This window comes from Ambystoma mexicanum, chromosome 7q (genome assembly GCF_040938575.1).
Source record: "Ambystoma mexicanum isolate Mex_15411 chromosome 7q, UKY_AmexF1_1, whole genome shotgun sequence".
NCBI classification, from domain to species: domain Eukaryota; kingdom Metazoa; phylum Chordata; class Amphibia; order Caudata; family Ambystomatidae; genus Ambystoma; species Ambystoma mexicanum.
This window is the reverse complement of record NC_090941.1, coordinates 975,376,450-975,398,077: the sequence shown is the minus strand read 5'-3', so window position 1 is coordinate 975,398,077 and position 21,628 is coordinate 975,376,450. Positions and strand designations below refer to the sequence as shown.

Sequence of the window (21,628 nt, the reverse complement as noted above, 5' to 3'; positions counted from 1 at the left end):
TGGAGAAGTTTGATCCCCTTGGCGACCAATTCCCGTTTCCTTTTGCTGTTTTGAAATGAACTTTTACAACAAAAACACTTGAAAATAATGAAAGAAAAAGAAGGAATCAAAACTCGAGTGATTGGGAAACACACTTCAGTACTCACTTAACTAACAGGAGTACTACCTGTGGCACTCCCAGCAGCTATTACCTGTTCTACCAAATCCACAGGGTCATAGTTATTATTTATTTTAATTAATAGTTCTCAAGACTGTGCTCAAAGTTAGTCTGTACCTCCAATGTGGTGAAGTGGGAAGGGGTAATCTGAGAGGCAGACATTGTCAGTCTTGATGGCCGTGGGAGGTGGGTGGGATTGGGGAATCATCAGTCAAGTCTGGATGAAGCTTTGCAGATTTGGCCCTGCAAGGCAACTCGCATTGAGCATCATATATTTTAGAAATTTGAATAGATGACTTATGACAAGTGGGCGGATTAAGATATAAATAAGTGAAGTCGATATTTGAATAATGGAAAAATGGGGCAATGATAATCCAAGCCTCAGGGGTTAACTATTGCAACTGGGGGTGGTATGGATTTGGAGGCATTTGGAAGGGGATGTAAACAGCCTCTGGACGTGCAGATTGGTAGAATTCTATGACATGAAAGGTGAACTGTATTGGTAGTCTGTCACATTTTGACAGGAGAAGAGGCTATAGTGTCTGACTTCTGCCAGTTCCCCCTATGAATTCTCGTCACCTGGGATGGATCAAGCTTGGTACAAGTGAAGGTGTATTCTGATGTTCTATATCCTCAGCCAGATCCACAAGACTACCAATACACTTACCAAGTGTGTGCCTCACGGTTTAAGGACCTACTGCATTGAGAGTCTATATGACATTTAACATAGAGCGTGCCACTTTAATGCAGTCCTTATTTTATATCTCAGGACATCGCTGAACTAGAAGAAAACTAGAAAATGTTCTATCATGTCAACTGTATTCTTTTTACTGCAACTGCATGCTACTGGGTATCGGTCGAAAAAACCGAACGCGTGTTTACTACACATTCGGCAGTAACGAAAACGCTGAATCCATAATACCGCTAGTATGGTATAATATGTTTGAGAGTTGCGGGGGTGTCCCCCGCAGTCTAAAGGCACGGATTGGGGCAGTGACACATAGATGTGCACTCTATGTGATCACTGCGCGGCTCCATTTTTGTATTCAGAATATCTCTATGCAGTATTTTGAGCCGCGCCGTGTTCACATAGATCCTGCTACTGTATTGCATTGGTATTGTCTGCTTTAGTTTGAAGATCTGGACTAGTACCTTGCATGATACTGCTGGGTGGCAATGGAGTGCAGGTGGCAGGGTAAGAAAGAAAACATTTTTGTTAACTTTCTGTACTAGAGATAGCCGAAATCACCTTCCATTAACTTGCAAATTGCATCTTACATTCTCATACATTTAATTCCCTGTTCTATTCTTTATAGGATTGTCCAGCAACAAGTACTCCTGCTAATTTGTCCATTATATATTGTGATGAATCTGAGGATGTTGTCTCTTGTTCCCTAGGGGGAGACCTTTGCCAGGGGGCTAGAGGGGTGCATCCACAGAACAATAATCCCCCTGGGGGTGATGTACCGTGGGAGGATCACATGGAAAGGGAAGCTCTCTATGGAATTAGGGACGTTTATTCTCATGGAACACAGTACTTAACCATCTGAAGACCACCAACCCCTTCTCCAATACCAAATCCGTATGCCCTCCTTGTAGGGAGAACTGATATACATTTCTGTAAGGTTCACCATTTTGATACTCTTGACAAACCTGAAATGCTCAAAGACTCTAAGCATCCTGTTTCCAAGGGAAATACTAGTACTGGGACGAAGAAGATCCCTTCAAAGAAACAAAGTGTGTGATCTGGTTTATTCTCAGATGTGAATTGCTGGAATGGAAGCAGCTGGCCAATGCAGGAGTTTAAAAAGGAACTCGACTGTCAAACTGCAGAGAGAGACGAGCCAAAGGGAGACTAGCCCCCCGAGAATGAGATTTGAGAGAACGGGTCTCCAAGAAGGCACAGCGGGTTGCCTGCACCATGCGGGCAGAGGGCAGCCCAACGGGACTCTACAGAGAGAGGTAGAGGAAAGGTTGATGAAGGTCCAAGTTCGAAGGACGGAGTGCATTGGTGCCAGGACTTACCTCGAGGCTACACGAGCTCCAGTGAACCACTTGCAGTGGAGCACGCGCAGCCAGAAAGGGAGAGACGCTGCCCAAAGCTCTGCAGAACCCACCTCTCTCTAAAAAGCTGTCGCAACCTCAACGACTAACACAGTGACTGGAGAAACGCTGGTACCGTTCAAGAAGAAGAGAACAGCTACGCACGTTTACCAGAAGTTGTTAGAGGTCTGGGGAAGCTTGAGAATAAACCAAAGAAACAAGAGAGAAGGTTAGTATGCGAAAACAGAATCAAAGACAGTTACCCACTTGGCAGGAGAGTGAGCCAAGGGGGAGTAATGCCACTGTGCAAGTTTGGGACCTGCACCCAACAGAGAGGGTCTACGACCCAAAAGAGAACCAAAACAAGTTGCTCACATGGTAGCAGAGTAAACTAAGAGGGAGTAACACCACTGTACGAGTCTGGGATTGCATCCAAAAGAGAGGTCCCAGATAACAACTTTTAAGGTTCTCTTCCCAACCCAATTGGTCAGCTAAGCACTCAAAGTTTAGAAAGAAAAATCCCAAATCTTCACCTTCAAGAAAGGGTTGAAGTATGCCCTGGGGTAGGGAAGGCAACTCAATTAGTATGGTTAAATTCTCTTGGAGTGTATTTTCAGCCTGTATCTGGTGGACTGCTAGTTGGGCAATGATATAGGTCAGATCAGTCATTTCTTTGGAAGGTGTAACGGTTTCCCCTGAGGTGTCTGAATCAGAGAATAACCAACTCTCAATCCCTTCAGACAAGGTTTCAAAATCTTTGGAGTCCTCCGATTCTGAGTCTGTCGAAGAAGTGGACTGGGATAAATTTGTTTGTAACCCTGAGGGTCCCGCCACAGATGAAACTGACTACCCTGAAAAAGAAAGGGTTCATAGGGAGGGGGATACAAGGCACTGGATCGTGTGAAAGAGAAAACTGGTCAAACTCTGAGAATTATCCGGTCCCAAGGTTGTAGGTTATAACGAGTGAGAGGAAGGGTATCTAGTGAGACTTGAGACTTGAAGAATAGATTCTGTTGGCCAGATGAAATATTTACCTGAGAGGATAACACCTCTTTCAACATGGACACACCGTCCGATACTAGGAGATTGACTATCCTATTTTCCCCTTCTGTTAGCACCAAATTATTAGCATTGGTTTTCAATTTTTGTCAGTTGAGTCATATGCCACCCCTGACACCACATGTGAGGAACTCATGGTGACAACAATTAAGACAGACACAAGTGATCACAGTTCAAGGGTGTTTATTAAACAATGAAATACTGTATGCATGTGGGAAAAACGCCTAATCTATACCTAACTTTAAGATGGGAGCAAATGTCAACCATCAAATGAAAAATAAGGCAGTCCTATTGGCGTTGTGTCAAAATAAAAGGGCCTATACTAAGAAATCTATTGCCAAGCCTCACAACTAATACAAAAAAGGGTGTAGGATATTTCTCATGAAAAGAAAGAAGTGTTCTCAAATTATTTGTCAGGAAGCGGTAGCCTGGATCTTCCTTCCCCACATTTTGTACACAAGCTAAGATGGAAATTTGGAGCACAGTACAGCCTTGGGCTTCTTCAGCATGAGGCGAGAGCTCAGTGGTAGTTCTTTGAACCGCCGATACCAAGTTTCACTTCCTGTGAAAAGTCTCTTGCCTTCGGAGCCTGGTTTGTTTCAAATAACAAAAACATATGAAAAACCGTTTCCAAACTTCAAAAAGGGTGATGGTTTCAACCCTGTGTCCCCCTCTTCGTGGCTGACCCTTTTCACATCGTATTTCACAATATATCACAGTTCTTTTCTTATTGAATTTTTTGGTGATAGCTTCACCCCTGAATCCACCTCGGTCGGGCTCGGACCCCTCCTGCCTGCCAACTCTTGGGTAATAGCTTCACCACCGGATCTCCCTCTGTCGGGCTCGGACCCCTCTTGCTTTAATGTTCACTGGGTGATGGGTTCACCCCAGGGTCCCCCTCTTCTGGGCGTTGACCCTTCTCAATTGCTCACAAATGTTGTCTTTTGAAACAGTTCTAGTAGACATACCTCCACCAGGTTCACTCATGTCAACAAAGTTTCCTGGGACTTTAGACATGCCGCCTTCTCGTTTGCATCCCTCGTTCAAGCTTACTCTTGCCAACTTCACATTCACTTGATTTTTGGAGGATTCACTTCCCTTGCTTTCACATTCACAGCGGGATTCACTTCCCTTTCTTTCCTTTATCAGATAGCATATGAAAGTATTTCGATTGTACAGAGATTTTGCCTGACCTCACGTATGACCACTTTGGCTTCTTTTAGCGATTCGCCTATGGCCTTCTGGGACCCGTAGTTTCTCTCAGATGGGGATCGACCAGAGCCTCTTTAATCAGCACCCATGTGATGCTGGTTTTCCCTCTGCAGCTGGCCTCCCTTTAACACTTTTTAAACTTCATTACACAGTTCATGGAAGTCCAAAAGCAGACTTTTTACAACATACGGCGAACTCTGAAGATTTTAACAGTTATTGGTGCTGAAAAATTATTAGAAATTATTGTACATAGGAAGCAGCTGCACTTGGGTTCTTGTTCCGAGGCTGATCAGAAAATGAAACTGATAAGAAATACAAAATAGTAGAACCCGATTTTGTGCACACTATTTATTGGCAGTTTTTTCAGATTTGCTGTGAATAATTGGCTTAGCTTGATTGTAAATGTAGACAAAATTCCTCATGTCATTTTTCCAAAGATTTCTATTATTTGTTTGTTGTCAAACTGTTATTAAATGTTCTGATTTTCTCAAAATAAATGAACCCTCTACCTATGTTTCACTGTCATTAAGTTGTCTGACAGATCTTCAGGAGGGATAGCCCGTGTTGGACTCTTTATATATAACTGAAATCTAATGAAAAAAAGGAAAAAAGTAAAGTAAAATGATTGCTAATCATTTTCTTCTAAAAGTATTTTCTTTGTGCAGGTTATTTGTCTAGAAATGCTAAAACATGTAACCAGGTCAAAAGCTTTAGAAAGCAGAAAAACATAAATTTTCATTTAGATATACTCAATGCATTTTTACTTCATGTCTTCATTCATTTAACGCAGCTCATCATAAAAAAGTGGAATTTTGTACTTACTGTTGTGTGCTAGCTTTTATTTGAAAATTCGGTAGTTATGGATGTAATTTTTTATTAGTGTTGGTTTCCTCTTTACCAATTCCGATTAATTCGATTTTGACAAAATTTAAATTGATTCCCAAGTGTTGGAACCCGAAGAAAGGTAAGTTTTATGGTGGCTTAGAAATGCAGTGTTGAATATTATGTGCAGTTAAGGTTACTCTAAGCTAGTGAGAGATTAAAAAATGCTCTTACCTTTGTTTGTATTTGGCTTGTTTTTAACGCTTAGAAGTTGACAAGGACCGCCGTGATACCCGGCGTCTTCCTTACCGTTCCCTGAGTTTTCGAATACTAGAAAAAGGTCTTGTGGTCACTTGTATATCCTAGTCACATGATCGTGAGCCGCCTTCTTGGATAGGGGTAGTTGCACTGGCTACGATGCAATTATCATTTACTTTTCCAGACTTGATTTACTAAGTGTTTACTTTGTATGCCGGCATATAAGCCTATTTTATATTTATCTTTCTTAATTGCATGGTAGATTTAAAATTAGAGGTCGGGCTCGTGATCAGGTGTGTATTCTAGTCACGTGACCTCAGATCCGCCATCTTGGAACAGGTTGTATGAGTTATTTTGGATGGGAAAGAGATAACCAGAGCATTATAATAATAAGGTACACTGATTTAGTATATGTTGTAAAAGAATGAAGAATGGGAATTTTACTAATGTTCCAAAAGGTCCTTAGATGTCTTATGTTTTTTGTTTGTGTTAGAAAGTTACTGTAAGTATTGTGGCATCTTGACTCAGGACAACATTTGACCGCTATTATAGGAGATTGTTCATCTCTCCTTCTGTGTTTAATCCAGTATGGCATGAGTCTAGAATGCAGATCCAGTAGGCTTCTCTTGCTCGCAGTATTTTCTCAATGTTGCCTCCTCTTGGTGGGAGGGTTATTTTTCTATACCAAAATAGCTTATGTCGCTTTTGGTTGTTCTTTTGCATTCAATAAGGTGGTGGTATCCCAAGAGGTATCTTTGATCTTACTTTGTTATAGCTCTGAATCTTTAGATGTTCCTGAATTCTTGTTTTTAGTTTCCTCATGGTTTCCTCATGGTTGTTAAGCGCATTTAAATCTCTGTTCCAAATGATAAGGACATCATCAATATATCTGCCCTAGTATATGATATTATTTTCTGTGGTGGAAGCTTTATGTTGCCAAGCCTGTTCAAACTCAAAGAGGCCTACATATAGATTTGCATATGAGGGTGCAAGGTTCGCGCCCATCGCAGTCCCTTGTTGTTGACGGTAGATCTTGTTGTTAAAAAGAAAAATGTTATTATTTAAAGTGAAATTGAGCATTTCCAGCAGCATATTGTTGTGAGAGTGATATGAGACTGATCCCATCTTTTAGAAAGTAAGTAATCAATTGCTTCTATGCATTTTTGGTGAGGTATGCATGTGTATAATGAGACATCTAGAGTCACCAGCTTGAAGTCAGTCTCCCAATTGATTGCTTCAAGTTGCTGGATTACATGCTTTGTATCTTTAATATAAGAAGCAAGGCCTGACACTAATGGTTGTAAATAAGTATCAATGTATTTTGATATTGGTTCGGTTAAGTTTTCAATACTGTTGATTATCGGCTTGAAAGTTGGAAAAGAGACAAAGGGTTTGTGGATCTTCGGTATGAAATATATTGTCCTTCAAATTGGATGCTGGTTTGTTAAGAATCTCTGCTCATCTGGATTGGATTGGATTCGTACTTAATTTCTCACAGCAGTTTTGCATATGAAGGTGTTCTTCTGCTGCTCTCAAGTAATCATTTGTTTTCATTAGGACAATATTTCCACCTTTGCTTTTTTCACCGTAATTTCTCAGTTTTTTCTAAGATTTGCAATTGTGTCTTTTCTTTCAAAGTTAGATTGTGTTTGATTTTCGAGGCTTTACCTTTTAGGTAGTTTTTGCGTAACCCTTCAGTTCATTAGCCTTGGTTCAAAACCTGCCTGCTTTTCATCAACACAGCCCTGTTCTTATCGATACTCCCCTCGACTCACTGGCTGTGATGAACTTCTAGGTTTTTGGCTTTCCTGGAGTCAAGGCCGGTACCATGTTTGTGGGGGAGCTTCCCTCACTCCAGCTTTTCAGCATAGGCTTTCCCCGTGTACTGTTGACACCTGCTGCAAGACACTTGTGCTATAGTTCGCAGTCTTAGGCTCTCTTCGACAAAGTTTTCCGCGGGCCGGGGATGAAAGGGCCATTGTCGTTTCTTTCCTCACCACCCTCTTGATTCCTGACACCTTTCTCCCTCTCTTGAACTGTGTGTGGTAGCCATCTCATTGTGCTGTCTGCCGTGCTCGCCTTGCTCGTACTGTGCTCTCTGACTCCACCTTTTATAGCTGTAGGGAAGGGAAACAGCCGTCAGGTGTGTGTGATTCTGATCAATTTCTAACATTGCCTGACCCTTGTATTGGGACATGCCAGGTAAACGGCTCAGGTATTAGTCTGTTGTCTTTTATGTTGTGCGAAAGTGTTAGAGTCAGAAAAAGTGGGGCAGTGGTTTGGAATGTCCTGCGTGAGAGGATGGGGAAAAGGTGCTAAAGGAAGGGGGATACCATGTCTCACTCATTGGTGTCGCACTCCCAATCCCTGAGGACCCCCCCTCCAGGTGATCCTCCCTCACTGGTCCACCCCCAGGAACTGGATCCAATAGCGATGGCCATTTTCTGGCCATCTGGATGACAGATCCACAAGGTTTAGCCAGGGAGACGCCATCATGTTTCTCGCATATCCTTCCACTATGCGAGGTGGGTATATCTGTTCTTTGGGCAGTTCTTCTATGGTTAGGACTGGGCAGAGAACATGGATGAGAGATGTCCATGCTCTCTTGTATATTCCACTGATTGGTTTTTGTAGCTGTAAGGTTAATGGTTGTATCACTTTGCTTGCAATAACCTATGAACTGGGTGTCAATGTAACGCTCACCTGATTCCCACGGAGGCGCTGACCCAAACTGGACTGCTACAGTTGCTTCTATGACTATGATGAGGCGTAGAACTCGGAAGACGCTCTGGGCAGGACCTCCGAATATTGACTGTCTGGCTTGTACGGTGAGTTTTCTGCAGGTGGAAGAAAAAGGGGTAATTACAAGCTGGTTGGATACGTTCTCCCACCAATCTTCTGCTTTTCCCACTTCTTGGTTCTCGACTGGTTTCCACGAACTCTCACCTTTGGTTTAGTAAAGCCGAGCTCTCCATCCTGCTTCTGGTGCAGGGGCACGAGGAAACCAGTTACGTCACTGGATGATTTCAGTGTTTAGGCTCAGTGTCCTCTTGTGGCTTGTAATAGTCCTTCAGGTGCTGAGGAGCTGTTGGCGACACCACCACTGGTGTGCAAGAAGAGGCTCGTGAGTATAGAAGATCTGAAGCCGCTTCTGAAGGAGCACCCTTTTATAATGTCCTTTTCTGTCTTTCAGGTGCCGAGATTCTGTGGGCGATGCCGCCGCTGTTGCACGTGCGGTGGCACGTAAGTATAACTGAATTGTGGCCGTTTCCAAATGGGCGCCTCTGATAATGTCTTTTCCTTCCTTTCAGGTGCCGAAATGCTGAGGGCGATGCTGCTGCTGCTGCGCGTGAAGAAGCGCGTAAGTATTACTGAATTGTGGCCACTTCAAAATGAGCACCTCTAATAATGTCTTTTCCTTTCTTTCATATGCCGAAATGCTGAGGGCGATGCTGCCGCTGCTGCGCGTGAAGAAGCGCGTAAGTATAACTGAGTTGCGAACCCTTCGACTCGGACACCACTAACAATGTCTTTTGTCTTCCAGGTGCTGGGATGCTGCCGAAGCGAAGGCCGCTGTGAACTCCGGTGTGATCACGGATGGATAAGGTAAGCAAGAGCAGCTGCGAGAGTGTTGCCCGATTTCTAACCTTATGTCTTTATTTGCAGGTTGTCGGAGACTGGACTCTTGTGGCTGAATTCTGGTGAGTAGATGTTCCTGTGCCTTTTCTTCATCCACAGGTTGCTGCTCGAGAAGCTGAGGGTGTGTCTGGACCTGGAATGCAGGAGCCGACTCGGTGAGCGTCCTGCTGCTGTTGCAGAATAACGCGAAGCATGTGAATTCTATCGGGCGTGGTTTAAATAGTGAAGAAGTGCTTTGGTGCATATTCTTCCTCCAGCCTCACCCAGGTAAGAAAAGAGTTCCAGTGTCAGAGGATTAGCATCAGCCCCACCCAAGTAAGAAAAGAGTTCCTGTAACAGAGGATTGGTCCCTCCCAGCCAGTGGCTGGGACTTCACCCAGCTTGGATTGTTCTAGGTGAGTATGCAGCATGGTCTGCCACAGGTAAGTCCACCCAATCACTACTGCACACTTTAAGAATATGAGCCCTGCGCCCATGGCGCCGGGACTGTGGTTCCTTATGAGCCTGGCGCCAGAGGCGCCAGGACATGGTCCAAAGGGCCCCTGTAGGGGTCTGCTGTAACCGGGGGTGTGGATGATGAGCCTGCTTCCGGGGACGCTGGGCCAGTCTTGACTCCTCGGGAGTAGCGCTCATGACAGTCAAAGATTATTTTGGATTCTGCAGGTTCTAGATTTTCCCAGTCCCATACTGGCAAGTTTGGGGTATACAGGTTTCTTGCCAAGATCTCTGGTTTAGAAAATCTCCAAACGAGGTGAAGACCCTTGTAAGAGTGTAGAGAAGATGGGGAAATATTGTCCTAGGATATCTTCCTCTGGAATGCAAACAGCCCTGGAATGATGGGTGATGGTATTTCACAGGATTCACCCCTGATTTCAATGCTCACTGGAATTTATGGGTATACCTTGTTATCTCCATGTACACAAGTCACTAGGACTAGGGCTGCGTGATCTAGGTCTTTTGTTGTAAGTAAATCGGCCCGCATAGCGGTCTGTTTACTACCGGAGTCGATTAGGACCCGTACCTGTGTCCCATTCACCCAAGCCTTTTCATATATAAACTTGGCAGGGGTTTGAAATAAACAGATACTAAAGGTTTCAACTCTTCCTCGTTTTCTGCCCACTCTTCTCCCTTCAAAAAGCCTTTCTCCGTAGGCTGCTGTTTTACGTTTTTGGGACAGTGTCTAGGTAGATGTCTGATTTCTCTACAGGAAAAACAGACTAGTGGGGATGGTTTACTTCCTTTTACTTCTTCTCTTCTAATTTCTTCTTTGGGTTTCGGGTCAATTTTCTTGATTTCTATTCTTTCTCTCTGTACCCCTGGCTTGTTCTTGTACGATCCCCCTGATTTGCCTATTTCTTGGGGTTGTGGTCGATGGATGGGTTTATGATCTCTTTGATTCTCCCACCGATGGGGTAGGTGAAAATGTTAAGCTGCATCCGAGTGGTTTTGTGCCATCTCAATGGCCATGGCTAGGGTAGGCCAATTTAATTAAAGGACGGCTTTTTGCAAAGAAGCGGGTAAGGAGTTGGTCAATTGTTCTACGATGATCATCTCTGTCAGTTTATCTAGAGCCTTATTACTAGTCCATAGGGCCTACAGTGTTTTTAATTAATTCTCCCATTTCTAAAGGGGTTTCTCACAGGTTTAACCTGATGGCTCGTAATTTCTGCCGATAAAAATTGCAGGTTAGCCCTACTCTTTTCAATAAGCCTTCCTTGATGGATAGGAAGGAAGCTCCTTGTGCAAGGTTGAGTAATTGGTAGGAAGTTTGGAATTCCCCTTTTAGTAGAGGTCCCAGATAAAATCTTTTACAGTTCTCTTCCCAACCATTTTGGTCAGCTAAGCGCTTGAAGTTTAGAAAACACATTACCAAATCTTCACCTTCAAGATAGGGTTTCAGTATGCCCTGTAGTAGGGAAGGTATTGCCTGTAACTCAATTAGTTTGGTTACATTCTCTTGGAGCCTATTTTCGGCCTGTATCTGTTGGGCCGCTAGTTGCTCAATGATATTGGTCCGATCAGCCATTTTTTCGGCAGGTGTAATTGTTTCCCCTGAGGTGCGTGAATCAGAGAAGAAACAACTCTCAATCCCTTCAGACAAGGTTTCAAAATGTTCAGAGTTCTCCGATTTTGAGTCGGTCGAATGAGTGGACTGGGAAAAATTAGTTTGTAACCCTCAGGGTGCAGGTTCTCCACAGCAGCCCTACAAAAGGGCACACCCCAGGGCTGCTCCGCAATCTGTTTGTAGCTTTTCAGAACAGAGTAGCAGGCCACATAGGTTTGACCTGTTATTGATGTTGGACCAAATCTGCTCTGCTACATTACATTTGCAAATGATGGCAACCATGTCAGCTCAGCTCACTATGCACAGTAACGGAGAAAAGTATTAACGGCCCTTCCTGTGAACCACACCCTCATTTGCGATAGTTCCCTCTGTCCCATTTCTATTGGTAGCATGCGGAAAACGGTAGTATGTGGCACATGTGTGTCTCCAAGTACGGCGAGGGCCGTGCCCCAATAAAGCAGAAACATTCCTTCTTCCCTTTCCACTTTCTTGTTTCCAGCACGCCGTCATTGGGTACTGTTAAATGGTTCTACATGCATCCACCAATGACATTGAAGAGCTCTCCATGTAACAGTATCTGTTCTGTGTACACACCACACCCATAAATGTTATTGTGCAATCCCTCAGCCTCCACAGTCCCATTTCCATGGCCACCATTCTCAAAATCTCCGGATATGGCTTTCGTCCTGTGTGTGGGCATGGCGGAATAAATTGCAACCACGGTAGGAAAGTTTATTTTTAGTGGCGATTTTGTTTTCATGTGCTCACATTGTTACAGTAAACTTTTCAACGCATCCTGTAGATGGGAATACAAAGCAGCATTACCAATGGGCGACAACGAAATGCCATTTGCATGCAAAAACTCTGCATTTCCACAACTAATGAGGTCATTGATACAGAAGAACATCCCACCAGTGAACAAAAAAGTATACATGCTTCTGTTGATGAGACACCTTCCAACCACCGGCTCGGAACAACATCCATGATTGTCCCATACTCTTCTTGGTGTTATGGATGAGAAAAGCACCTTGGCAGTGGGAAAAAAGCTGCTTCACTACATTCAGCAACCTCTTCAGTCGACGGAACAAACCTAAATAAGCCACGTAACCCAAATGCATGCCACCGTAGTGCATGACGACAACATCGACAGTAGCAAAAGTGGCCAGGTCTCTGCAAAGTGCATGCATATCGGAGAAACTGTGGTCATGGACAGCGCACCACAATGCGTCGACTCCTTCCAAACCGAAATTGGCATTAAAGTCTCTTTCCAGGGCATACTTGTGCAGATCTATCAGAAAGGCATCACCCAAACGCAACACAATGCATTTCTCCATGTCAGCCAGCCTCACTACGCAGAGTAATGTAAAACAGTATGACCGCCCCTTCCTGTGAACCACACCCTCAGTACCTGATTGGATAATCCCCACAGTCTCCTTTCCATTGGCCAGCATGGTGAGAAGCGCAGAATGTGGCACGTGCACTTCCCAAAGTACCGAAGGCGACATGCCCCAGTAAAGCAGGTGCAGTCCTTCTTCCCTTTCCACAATTTTTTGTCCACCCCTACCTCATTGGGTACTGTTAAATAGTCACACACGCATCCACCAATGCCATCCAAGATGTTAGCATCTAACACTGTCAGTTCTGTACAGCACTTCATGTGTACCGTTACAAATTCAGCCTGCAAGTGGTTTGTCATTCGAAAGCACGTCCAGTAGAAAGTTCAGTAAAAAATGCAAGATTTGTGCATCCACATTCATCCACATGAGCACCCATCACCACAAAATAGAGGTGTGAATACTTTTTCTGCAGTATGTTTACAACTCTTTTATAAGTGCCACTGCGCACGGTATCTGCCACTGAGCATCCATTACGTTCTTAAAAAGCATACTGTTTTTTCTCCCATCCCCTACCATCAAGTGGCACTTCAATGGTATATGCTGGCAATATTTTCATTTACCCATATCATCCATTGTAATATCGAAACAGGAACTCTCTTCTTTTCTTCCGACAATGCTACAATTATTTTTCCCCACAAACCCATCTCCTATATAAATCATAAAAATATGGCACCAATACCAGCACTGAATGTATCTTACCAACCTAAAGCAAGTTCCCAAAAGGTCACTGTCTGCACAGCTGTGGTTCTATCTAGGCTGGACTATTGCAGCAGCCTCTTTTTAGATCTGCCTGCTACTACTCTCCGCCCTCTGCAACTCATTCAGAAGAGGACTGTTCAACTTGTCCTTGGCCTCAAGCCCAGGGATCTTATCTCTCCTGGACTGAAATGTCTGTACTAGCTCCCAGTGGCTTCAAGGAATAAGGTGAACACCCTCTGCATGATGCACAAGGCCTTCTGGGCCCTGGGACCTCAATACCTTCAACTCTCACTTCCTAAATATCTCCCTGCTCGAGCTCTTCCCTCATCCGCCTCCAACTCCCTCAGGGTCAGTCGCTTCTGCAAGCAACCCGTTGGTGCTAGATCTCTTTCATTAGCTGGAGCCTCCCTCTGCAACAGCCTTTGTGAAACCTGAGGAGAACCATTGCCAGTTCCGGAAGCACCTCAAAGCCTTTCTCTTTGCTTCTTCTTTTTCTCCTCCTCTCTGCTGCTGATTTCCTGCCTGAAACTGATTCTGCACTGGTTACCTGCCCACTCTCTCATGTTGGGCCCAGGCCACCTCCCCCCGCCAGTTGCACCTCTGCACTGCCTTTCTGACAAACCCTGCACTTGGGGACTGTTTTCTGTATCCCTAACAGTTCCACCACCACCTGATGTCTGCACTTGCCACCATTGGGCCATATTTTTACTTATTGTCATTTGTTCTTCTTCCCATGTACAGCACTTTCCCCTCCCTCACTTGGGTGATCTGAGTGACACCTGGCCTAGTAGGTTTGTTGTCTATGTCCCCCCTCTGTTCTCCTTCCCTTGCCTCGTCATGCCTTGAAAAACTTTGGCATAGGCGCATTATAAATGCCATATCATACAATTTCACATCATATTAAATCATAAACACATTGCATTCATAACAACAAGATGCCTGCCACTTAAATTGTACACTTCACAGATTTATTTTTTCCCACAGTACCCCACTTACTACAAACTTTTCAAAAATTATTGCAGAAAAGCAGCACTGAAAGAATGTTAGCAAATTCAAACAATTACATACAGTGCATGCATTTACACTGGATGCCTGCCCCTTACCTTGCACACTTTCACCATAGCCTTCTGCACTTCTCTGTACAAAGAGACCTTCTGCCACAGTTTTTGCAGACACACAACAATCAGAAACCTTATTGAGCAATGCCTTAGCCTCCACAGTCCCATTTCCATGGCTGCCATCCTGAAAATGGCAGAATGTGGCAAGTTTAATCCTGAAACTACAGCGGAATCCGCAGAGTTTTTATGCTAGGAAGGGGGTTGAGGGGGAAGTGTGAAACAGGGTCAGGGATTGGGTCTTTAGTGGTTCCTCTAAAAAAAATGCATTTATTATATTTATTCTTTTCGTGTTTCTTTTTTTATGTGCTTGCAAACAACCTTTTTTGTTTTTTCTCTTTGTGTGAGTTTCTCTTTGCTTCTCCTCCTTCAATTCTTACAGAATTATGGTCAACGCGTCTTGCACAGTGTAGAAGAAAATCGCATTGCCAATGGCATTCAAAGAAATGCCATTAGCATGGAAGCAGTGTATATTTTGCAACTTCATGCTCTCATCGGTGGTGAAGAACATCCAATGAGTGCACATAAATGGAGACATACTTCTGTTTATAAGACATCTTCCAAGCTCTGGCTGGGGACAAATTACACTGGCATGGTCCCATACTCCTCTTGGTGGAATGGTTGAGAAAACGACCTTGGCAGTGGGAAAGATCTGCATCATTGCATTCATCAACTTCTTCAGGTGACAGAGTAAACGTCCACACGACATGTAACCCAAATGTAGACCTCCATAATGCACCATGCAACTTGAACATTAGCCACAGAGGCCACATACCTGCAAAGGCGAACCATCCCATCGAAACTGCACATATAGAGACTGGCCCACAAAGCGTCCACTCTTTCCAACCCGAAAATTAGCAGCAATGCCTCTTTGTATTGGCATACCTGTGCCGATCTTATACAAAGGTATCACCCACGATCAGCACTGTGCGTCTCTCCGTCTCTACCAGCCTCATTACACAGAGAGTATTGGGAAAAAGTAGTACCACCCCTTCCTGTGAACCACACCCTTGACACCTTGAAACCCCACAGTTACATTCACATGCGCACCATGCTCAGAATGGCAGGATGTGGCACATGCGCTTTCCCAGCTACAGCGAGGGCTATGCCCCAGTAAAGCAGCAACAGTCCTTCTCCCCTCTCCACTGTTCTTTTTCCAGCACTCCCTCATTGAGTACTGTGAAATATTCATGCACGCATGCAGCAATCACATTCAAGACCTCTGCATCCAACACTATCATTTCTGTACAGGACTCCATATTTACCGTTGAACACTCAGTATCCACGTTGTGTGTGCTTCCAAAGCACCTCCAGTACAAAGGTCTGGAAAAGAGTCCATGATTTCAGCATCCAAAATCATCCAGAGCGGCACCCATCCCGCCTTTGACCAAGCACACAAGAGTATACTGCTTGCCCACACACAGCACAACATAATGGAGCCATGCATGCGAACATGTGGCCAGAAACCACAATCCACAAATGTAAAATAGCAAGCAGGACTTCTACCCAGCCCCAGCACCATAACACAGCAATGCATGGAAACATATAATAGTTAGCAGATTCCACAAACATACCACTGCCTCTTCCACCCCTACCCACTTTCATTCACAAAGTATTGTATCACTGCCAACCAAACCACCAGTATTCAAGCACATAGAAGATTCACTTCAACCCTACCCGTTTCTATACTGACAGTGTTCCAACACTGCACCCAGTGGGCACACTGCAGGACTTTTTTTTATTGAACAATCTCCAGCCATACACTGAAAACTGTAGGATATTCTAACAATGACCACACACATGGAACCAACAATATATGCATGTCAGCTCACATCTGGTGCTCTATGAAGAGTAAAATGTGCTCCACAACCATTCTGTGATGGTGACCACCCTCTGTGAGATTCAGTCAAAACTGCATTGCTGCTGTGGGTGTGGTGAATGCCTTGGCTTTTGGGAGCATGGCCTACGGTTTACGGCCTTTGGCCATGCACGCAATAGTCTAGGCTTTGGCCACACCTACCGCAACATAATCCAGGCATACATGGCAACATTCCAGCAACTACCACAATCCACACATGTACCACAGCCACCGGCACTCCTACCCAACCTCTGCACCGTTATACAGCTATGCATATAAACGTGCAATATTTAGCAGAATCTACAATCTTAACACAGCCTCCGGCACCCCTACCCACTTTCATTCACATACGATGGTGTTACTGCCATCCGAACCAACCAACAAAATATGCATGTCAGCTGACTTCTTGTGCTCTATCAAGTCTAAAATGTGCTCCTCAACCATTCGGTAAAGGGGACCACTCTTTGGCCATACACCCAATAGTCTAGACCTTGCCCACACCCACTGCAATGTAATGCAGTCAATCATGGCAAAATGTGACCAAGTACCACACTCCACACACGTACCACAGCCACCGGCACTACTAACCAACCTCCGCAACATAATACAGCTATGCATGGAAACATGTAACAGTTAGCAGACTCTACAAACATAACACAGCCTCCGGCACTTCTACCCAATTTCATTCATAGTATGGTGTTACTGCCAAACAAATCAACAATTTTTTCACAACAGTGGCCCTGCTCCCAGCACTCTATTCAGTGCACAAAACCAATACTTCATAGTGCAGTACACTAGTCAGCACTCCGCATAATGGACACTACCCAATCCTATGAAATATGCAGTTCACCCCTATCCACTTCTATGAACACTATTTCAATTCTGCACCCAGTTCACACACAATGCAGAATCCAAGCACATAGAAGATGAACTTACACCCTACCCTCTTCTATACTAACAGTATTCCAACACTGCACCCAGTGCACACACTGCAGAACTGTTCACTCCATTAGCTGCAGCCATGGAGTAAACACTGTAGGATGTGCTAACAATCACCCCACCCATGAAATCAACATGTATGCAATGCTGATGAACCACACACAGAAGGCAACAATGTGAAACCTAGTTGCAACCACGGCACATAGTTGTCGGTGCAAGGAATCCATCAGTGCATCGAATGGGCTATAGGCTTACCACATGCAACACACCATAGTACACGCTATCTTACAATGTTCATGTCATGCGCAATGCACTCCCCTTCTGCAATTCAGCTCCCACCAGTCACCACGGTAAGAGGTCGCCGCACCAGCTATCTTGCCTTAACGAAGGCTATCTGCATTCAGCATACATGGTAGTCGACTGTGCAGGGATCTGCGAATTGGCGTTGTACACACGGATACTGGAGGTGCACCAACGTCTTCGTCCACCTATTGACATATATCAGATGAACCACTTCTCACTCCTCTACCCTTTCTATCCCTTCTTCCCACCACCACGTGGTGTAATGTATGTTTTGCAATGCACTCCCCTTCTCCAATTGAGGTTCCACCAGTCAACAGGGTAAGAGGTCACGGCACGAGCTATAGTGTTGTAAAGAAGGGTGACTGCATTCACCACACATGGTAGTCGCCTGTGCAGGTACCGGCAAATTGGCTCAGTGCGCACGGATACTGCAGGCACACCACCGTCTTCGTCCACCTAATAATCACATATCTCAGATGAACCACTTCTCACTCCCCCACCCTCTCCATCTCTCCTTCCCACCACCACATGGAGTAAATAAGGTATGTTTGTCAGTCCCTTTTGGCCCTGCACTGTCCTCCAATACACCATGGCGGCGTTTCCCAAAAACTTTGAGGCACAGCATGCTTCCCTCCAGCCAACCACCGCCGCGTCCAATGTTCGCTCTGCAAGCCAATGAGACTTTGTTCCGCAGAGCGAACAGGGAAATGGGTCCACGGAATGAAGCCAGATATCACTAATTCTCTGAAACGTACATTTCAGTTCTTTGCAATAAAAGTAGCGGTCGGATTTCCACCAAACACACAAAAGCACGCTTTCAGAATCAAGCCCTCGCTCCTGCCGCAAATTTGCTTATAATCCATGCAGCCATTTGGGCTGTAGCCGTACGCAATGTTTTTGTCCATTCAGTCTATGGAAAAAATAAAATGTTGGGACCCCCCCTATAACTTTTGCCCCCCCTGCATGATACCTCACCAAACTGGCTGAAAAATTCAGAGTGGTCCATATACTTCTTTTGCAAAGTTTGGTGAGGATTCCTCCAGAGGGAGCAAAGTTATAAACCGCCCAAAAAATAGTCTTCCTATGGGTTTATCAACTTAACCATAACTAAACGGCCGCTACCACAGGCCATGTAATATATATATATATATATATATATATATATATATATATATATATATATATATATATATATATATATATATTCACTGAAAAAACGTTGTTAAAGGGATGTTATGGATAAGTTGCACTAATAAAAACCTATGAAATTCAATGAAAACATTTTAAAGAGACGTTATGGTTACAAGTAAAACCGAAAAATGTCAGAAATTCACCAGTTATGGTAAGCTAAACAACCATAACTCATGCCACCACTGTGCACTGCTAAGGCTAATACCCAGGACATCAAAGATGACATCACAAATGTCATTGATGACATCACTGATGACATCACATATTTGGGACACTTGTTTTTGTTGACTGACATATATAGGCCAGTTGGTTTTGTTCACTGACAGTCAGAATATAAAAATTCAAAAGGTGCTATATATCTAGACATTAACCTTGTCATCTGTTCTTAAATTACTTTCCTTAGGGTTTGGTGTCAGCTCATGATGCACATACATGTGGCAATAACGGGCGTCAAACACACAAATCATTTGCATACATGAAGATAAACTTTAATGTTATTAACATTTTCTGATGATGCTGTTTCTTTCTTCCTTACTTTAGTTTCCCCATTTGTGCCTCTGATTTGTATGCATTGTGGGCCTTCATATGTATTGTTTGTACTAGCACAAGTGTGTAGTAAGTCTTGAATTGTTAGCTAGTTATTACATGTTTAACATTACTGAAAACTCTGATAAGATAGCATTCATTATTTCACTATCCAAAATTACACGATTATAAATATTGTACTTCTATATTGCTTGCTGCAGCCATTGCCTATGTTTATGTATGATTAGGTTCCTGTATTAAAAATAACACTCCAATACAATGTTGTTTAGATTACTACATTCTTTAATAGATTCAGTAGTTCATGTTAGGTCTCCCCAACACCCCTGAAATCGTGTTACCAACATTATAAACACAACCCCTTCTAGGGACTTTTCATCAAAATTATTTTCACATGTGATGTCATCATGTCATCAAAGAAATCTGTGATGTCATCTTTGATGTTTTGGGTGTTAGTCTTTGCGGTACACAGTGGAGGGGCGAGTTATGGCTGTGAACATGAGTGGGACCTTTAAGACGAGGTAACAGTATCTGAGATGGTTGGGGATGCAGATCTTACTCATACATCAATAATCAGACCGACTCAGGAAGTTGGCGAAAACGCAACTGTTTTAATAACAAGTCTTTAAAACAGGGAGTACAATGGACATCAACAGCTGCCGCACAGCTCGCTCAACGAGTTCTCAAAAACATTGAATAAAAAACACAACTTTATACTAAAAATGTGTCATAAGTGATGTCATATACGTGGCAAAATAAGAAAATCTACTAGGGGATGTGATAGGTTTAACGGCATCTGCACATACTTTCTATGGGGTATAGAGTTGTGATTAAGTCACTAAGGTCATCCCAAGTCCAAATCATCTTCCGTGTTAGACTAATGCACAATATACTATTGGCTTCTCAAACTATAGGACTCTTTAATACGTGGCCCTCTACAATTAGTTGGCACGCTTGTACCATTCTGGAATATTCCACACGCTAGCAGCATGCAAGCTGGTACCCCAGATGCTGGGGGGTTGGCCTGGTCTTGCCTCCCCATGCAATTAGTCCATCATCTATCATCACTCCTCCGGTCTGCCATTCAATTAAATGTGTTTGAACTCGACCTTGTGAAGGCTCACTGTGCCTGAGAATAAAAGGGAGTGAAGGCATGGCCTTATCTTCTGGTCTCGGTGTAGCTCGCCCCAAAGTCTATTTTCATCTGACCATGTGACTAGAGACCACGTTTTGAGAGAAACCTTGTGACTTCTTTTGTTTTTCCATTACACCTCAAACAGGAGCTCAGCTCACTTCTCACATTATTGTATCTTCTTGAGTAGATAACCAGGCTCTCTGCAGCCCGTCTCTTGACACTGGACCAGGCAAACCTTCTCGAATCTTCCTTTGCCATCAGCTATGCTATTCTGCTGTGCCACACTTCCAGCCCTTTCATTCACGGGGTCCAGGTTTGCTAAACTGCATCATGGAACATCCAGATTTTATATATATATTACACGGCCATGGTAGTGGCCGTGTAGTTATGGTTAAATTGTGTTTCCATAGGAAGAGCACTTTGTGTTTCCATAGGAAGAGCACTTTTTGGGCGGCCTATAACTCCGCTCCCCCTGGATGAATCCAATCCTTGCAAAAAAAGTATATGGGTCACTCTGAATTATTTTGCAAAGTTTGGTGAGGATTCGTCTAGTGAGGGAAAAGGTAAAAGGGGGGTCCCAAAACGTCTTTTTTCCCATAGACATAATGGGAAAAAACTTTGCTCACGCCTACAGCCCAAACCGCTGGATGGATTTTCACCAAATTTGTGGCAGGAGCGGTGGCTTGGTTAATGTGGTGTACATTCGTCCAGTAGTTTTTTTTAAAATGACCAAACCATAAAGCAAAAATATGTGTGATATCTATGTCCGCTCCGCGGTCACACTAACCTGTTCACTCCGCAGACAAGATACCGATTGGCTAAGGGTCTGGCGTCATGACCGCGGACACGGAACATCTCTGCCGATTGGCTGAAGTGAGCCGTGTTCTGTGTCAGATTGTTTGGATGCGCCCGGCATCTTTGATCCACCGACAGCGCAGCGGCCACCAGCAGCAACATGCTATTTCGAAAACTATTTTGCTGTGTCAGAGTGCTTGGGGAGGTTCAGACAGTAAGAGATGGGTGAAAAGCTGTATTTGTTCAGGCGGTAGGTGTTAATGATGTATTCCCTATGCCCGCCTTGTTTAGGATGTTTGTAAGTACAGAAAATGAGGGTCTCATAAGGGTAGTATTTCAGTCCATGCTGTGCGCAGGCAACTTGAAACTGTTCTAAGGACACGCGTGGTGTTAGCGAA

At 44.0% G+C, this 21,628-nt stretch overlaps 1 protein-coding gene across 1 annotated transcript in view; it reads left to right on the top strand.

Moving 5' to 3' along the window:
- Positions 1 to 21,628, top strand: part of KLHL35 (kelch like family member 35) — a 240,147-nt gene that overhangs the window by 106,319 nt on the left and 112,200 nt on the right. The window lies entirely within an intron of this gene.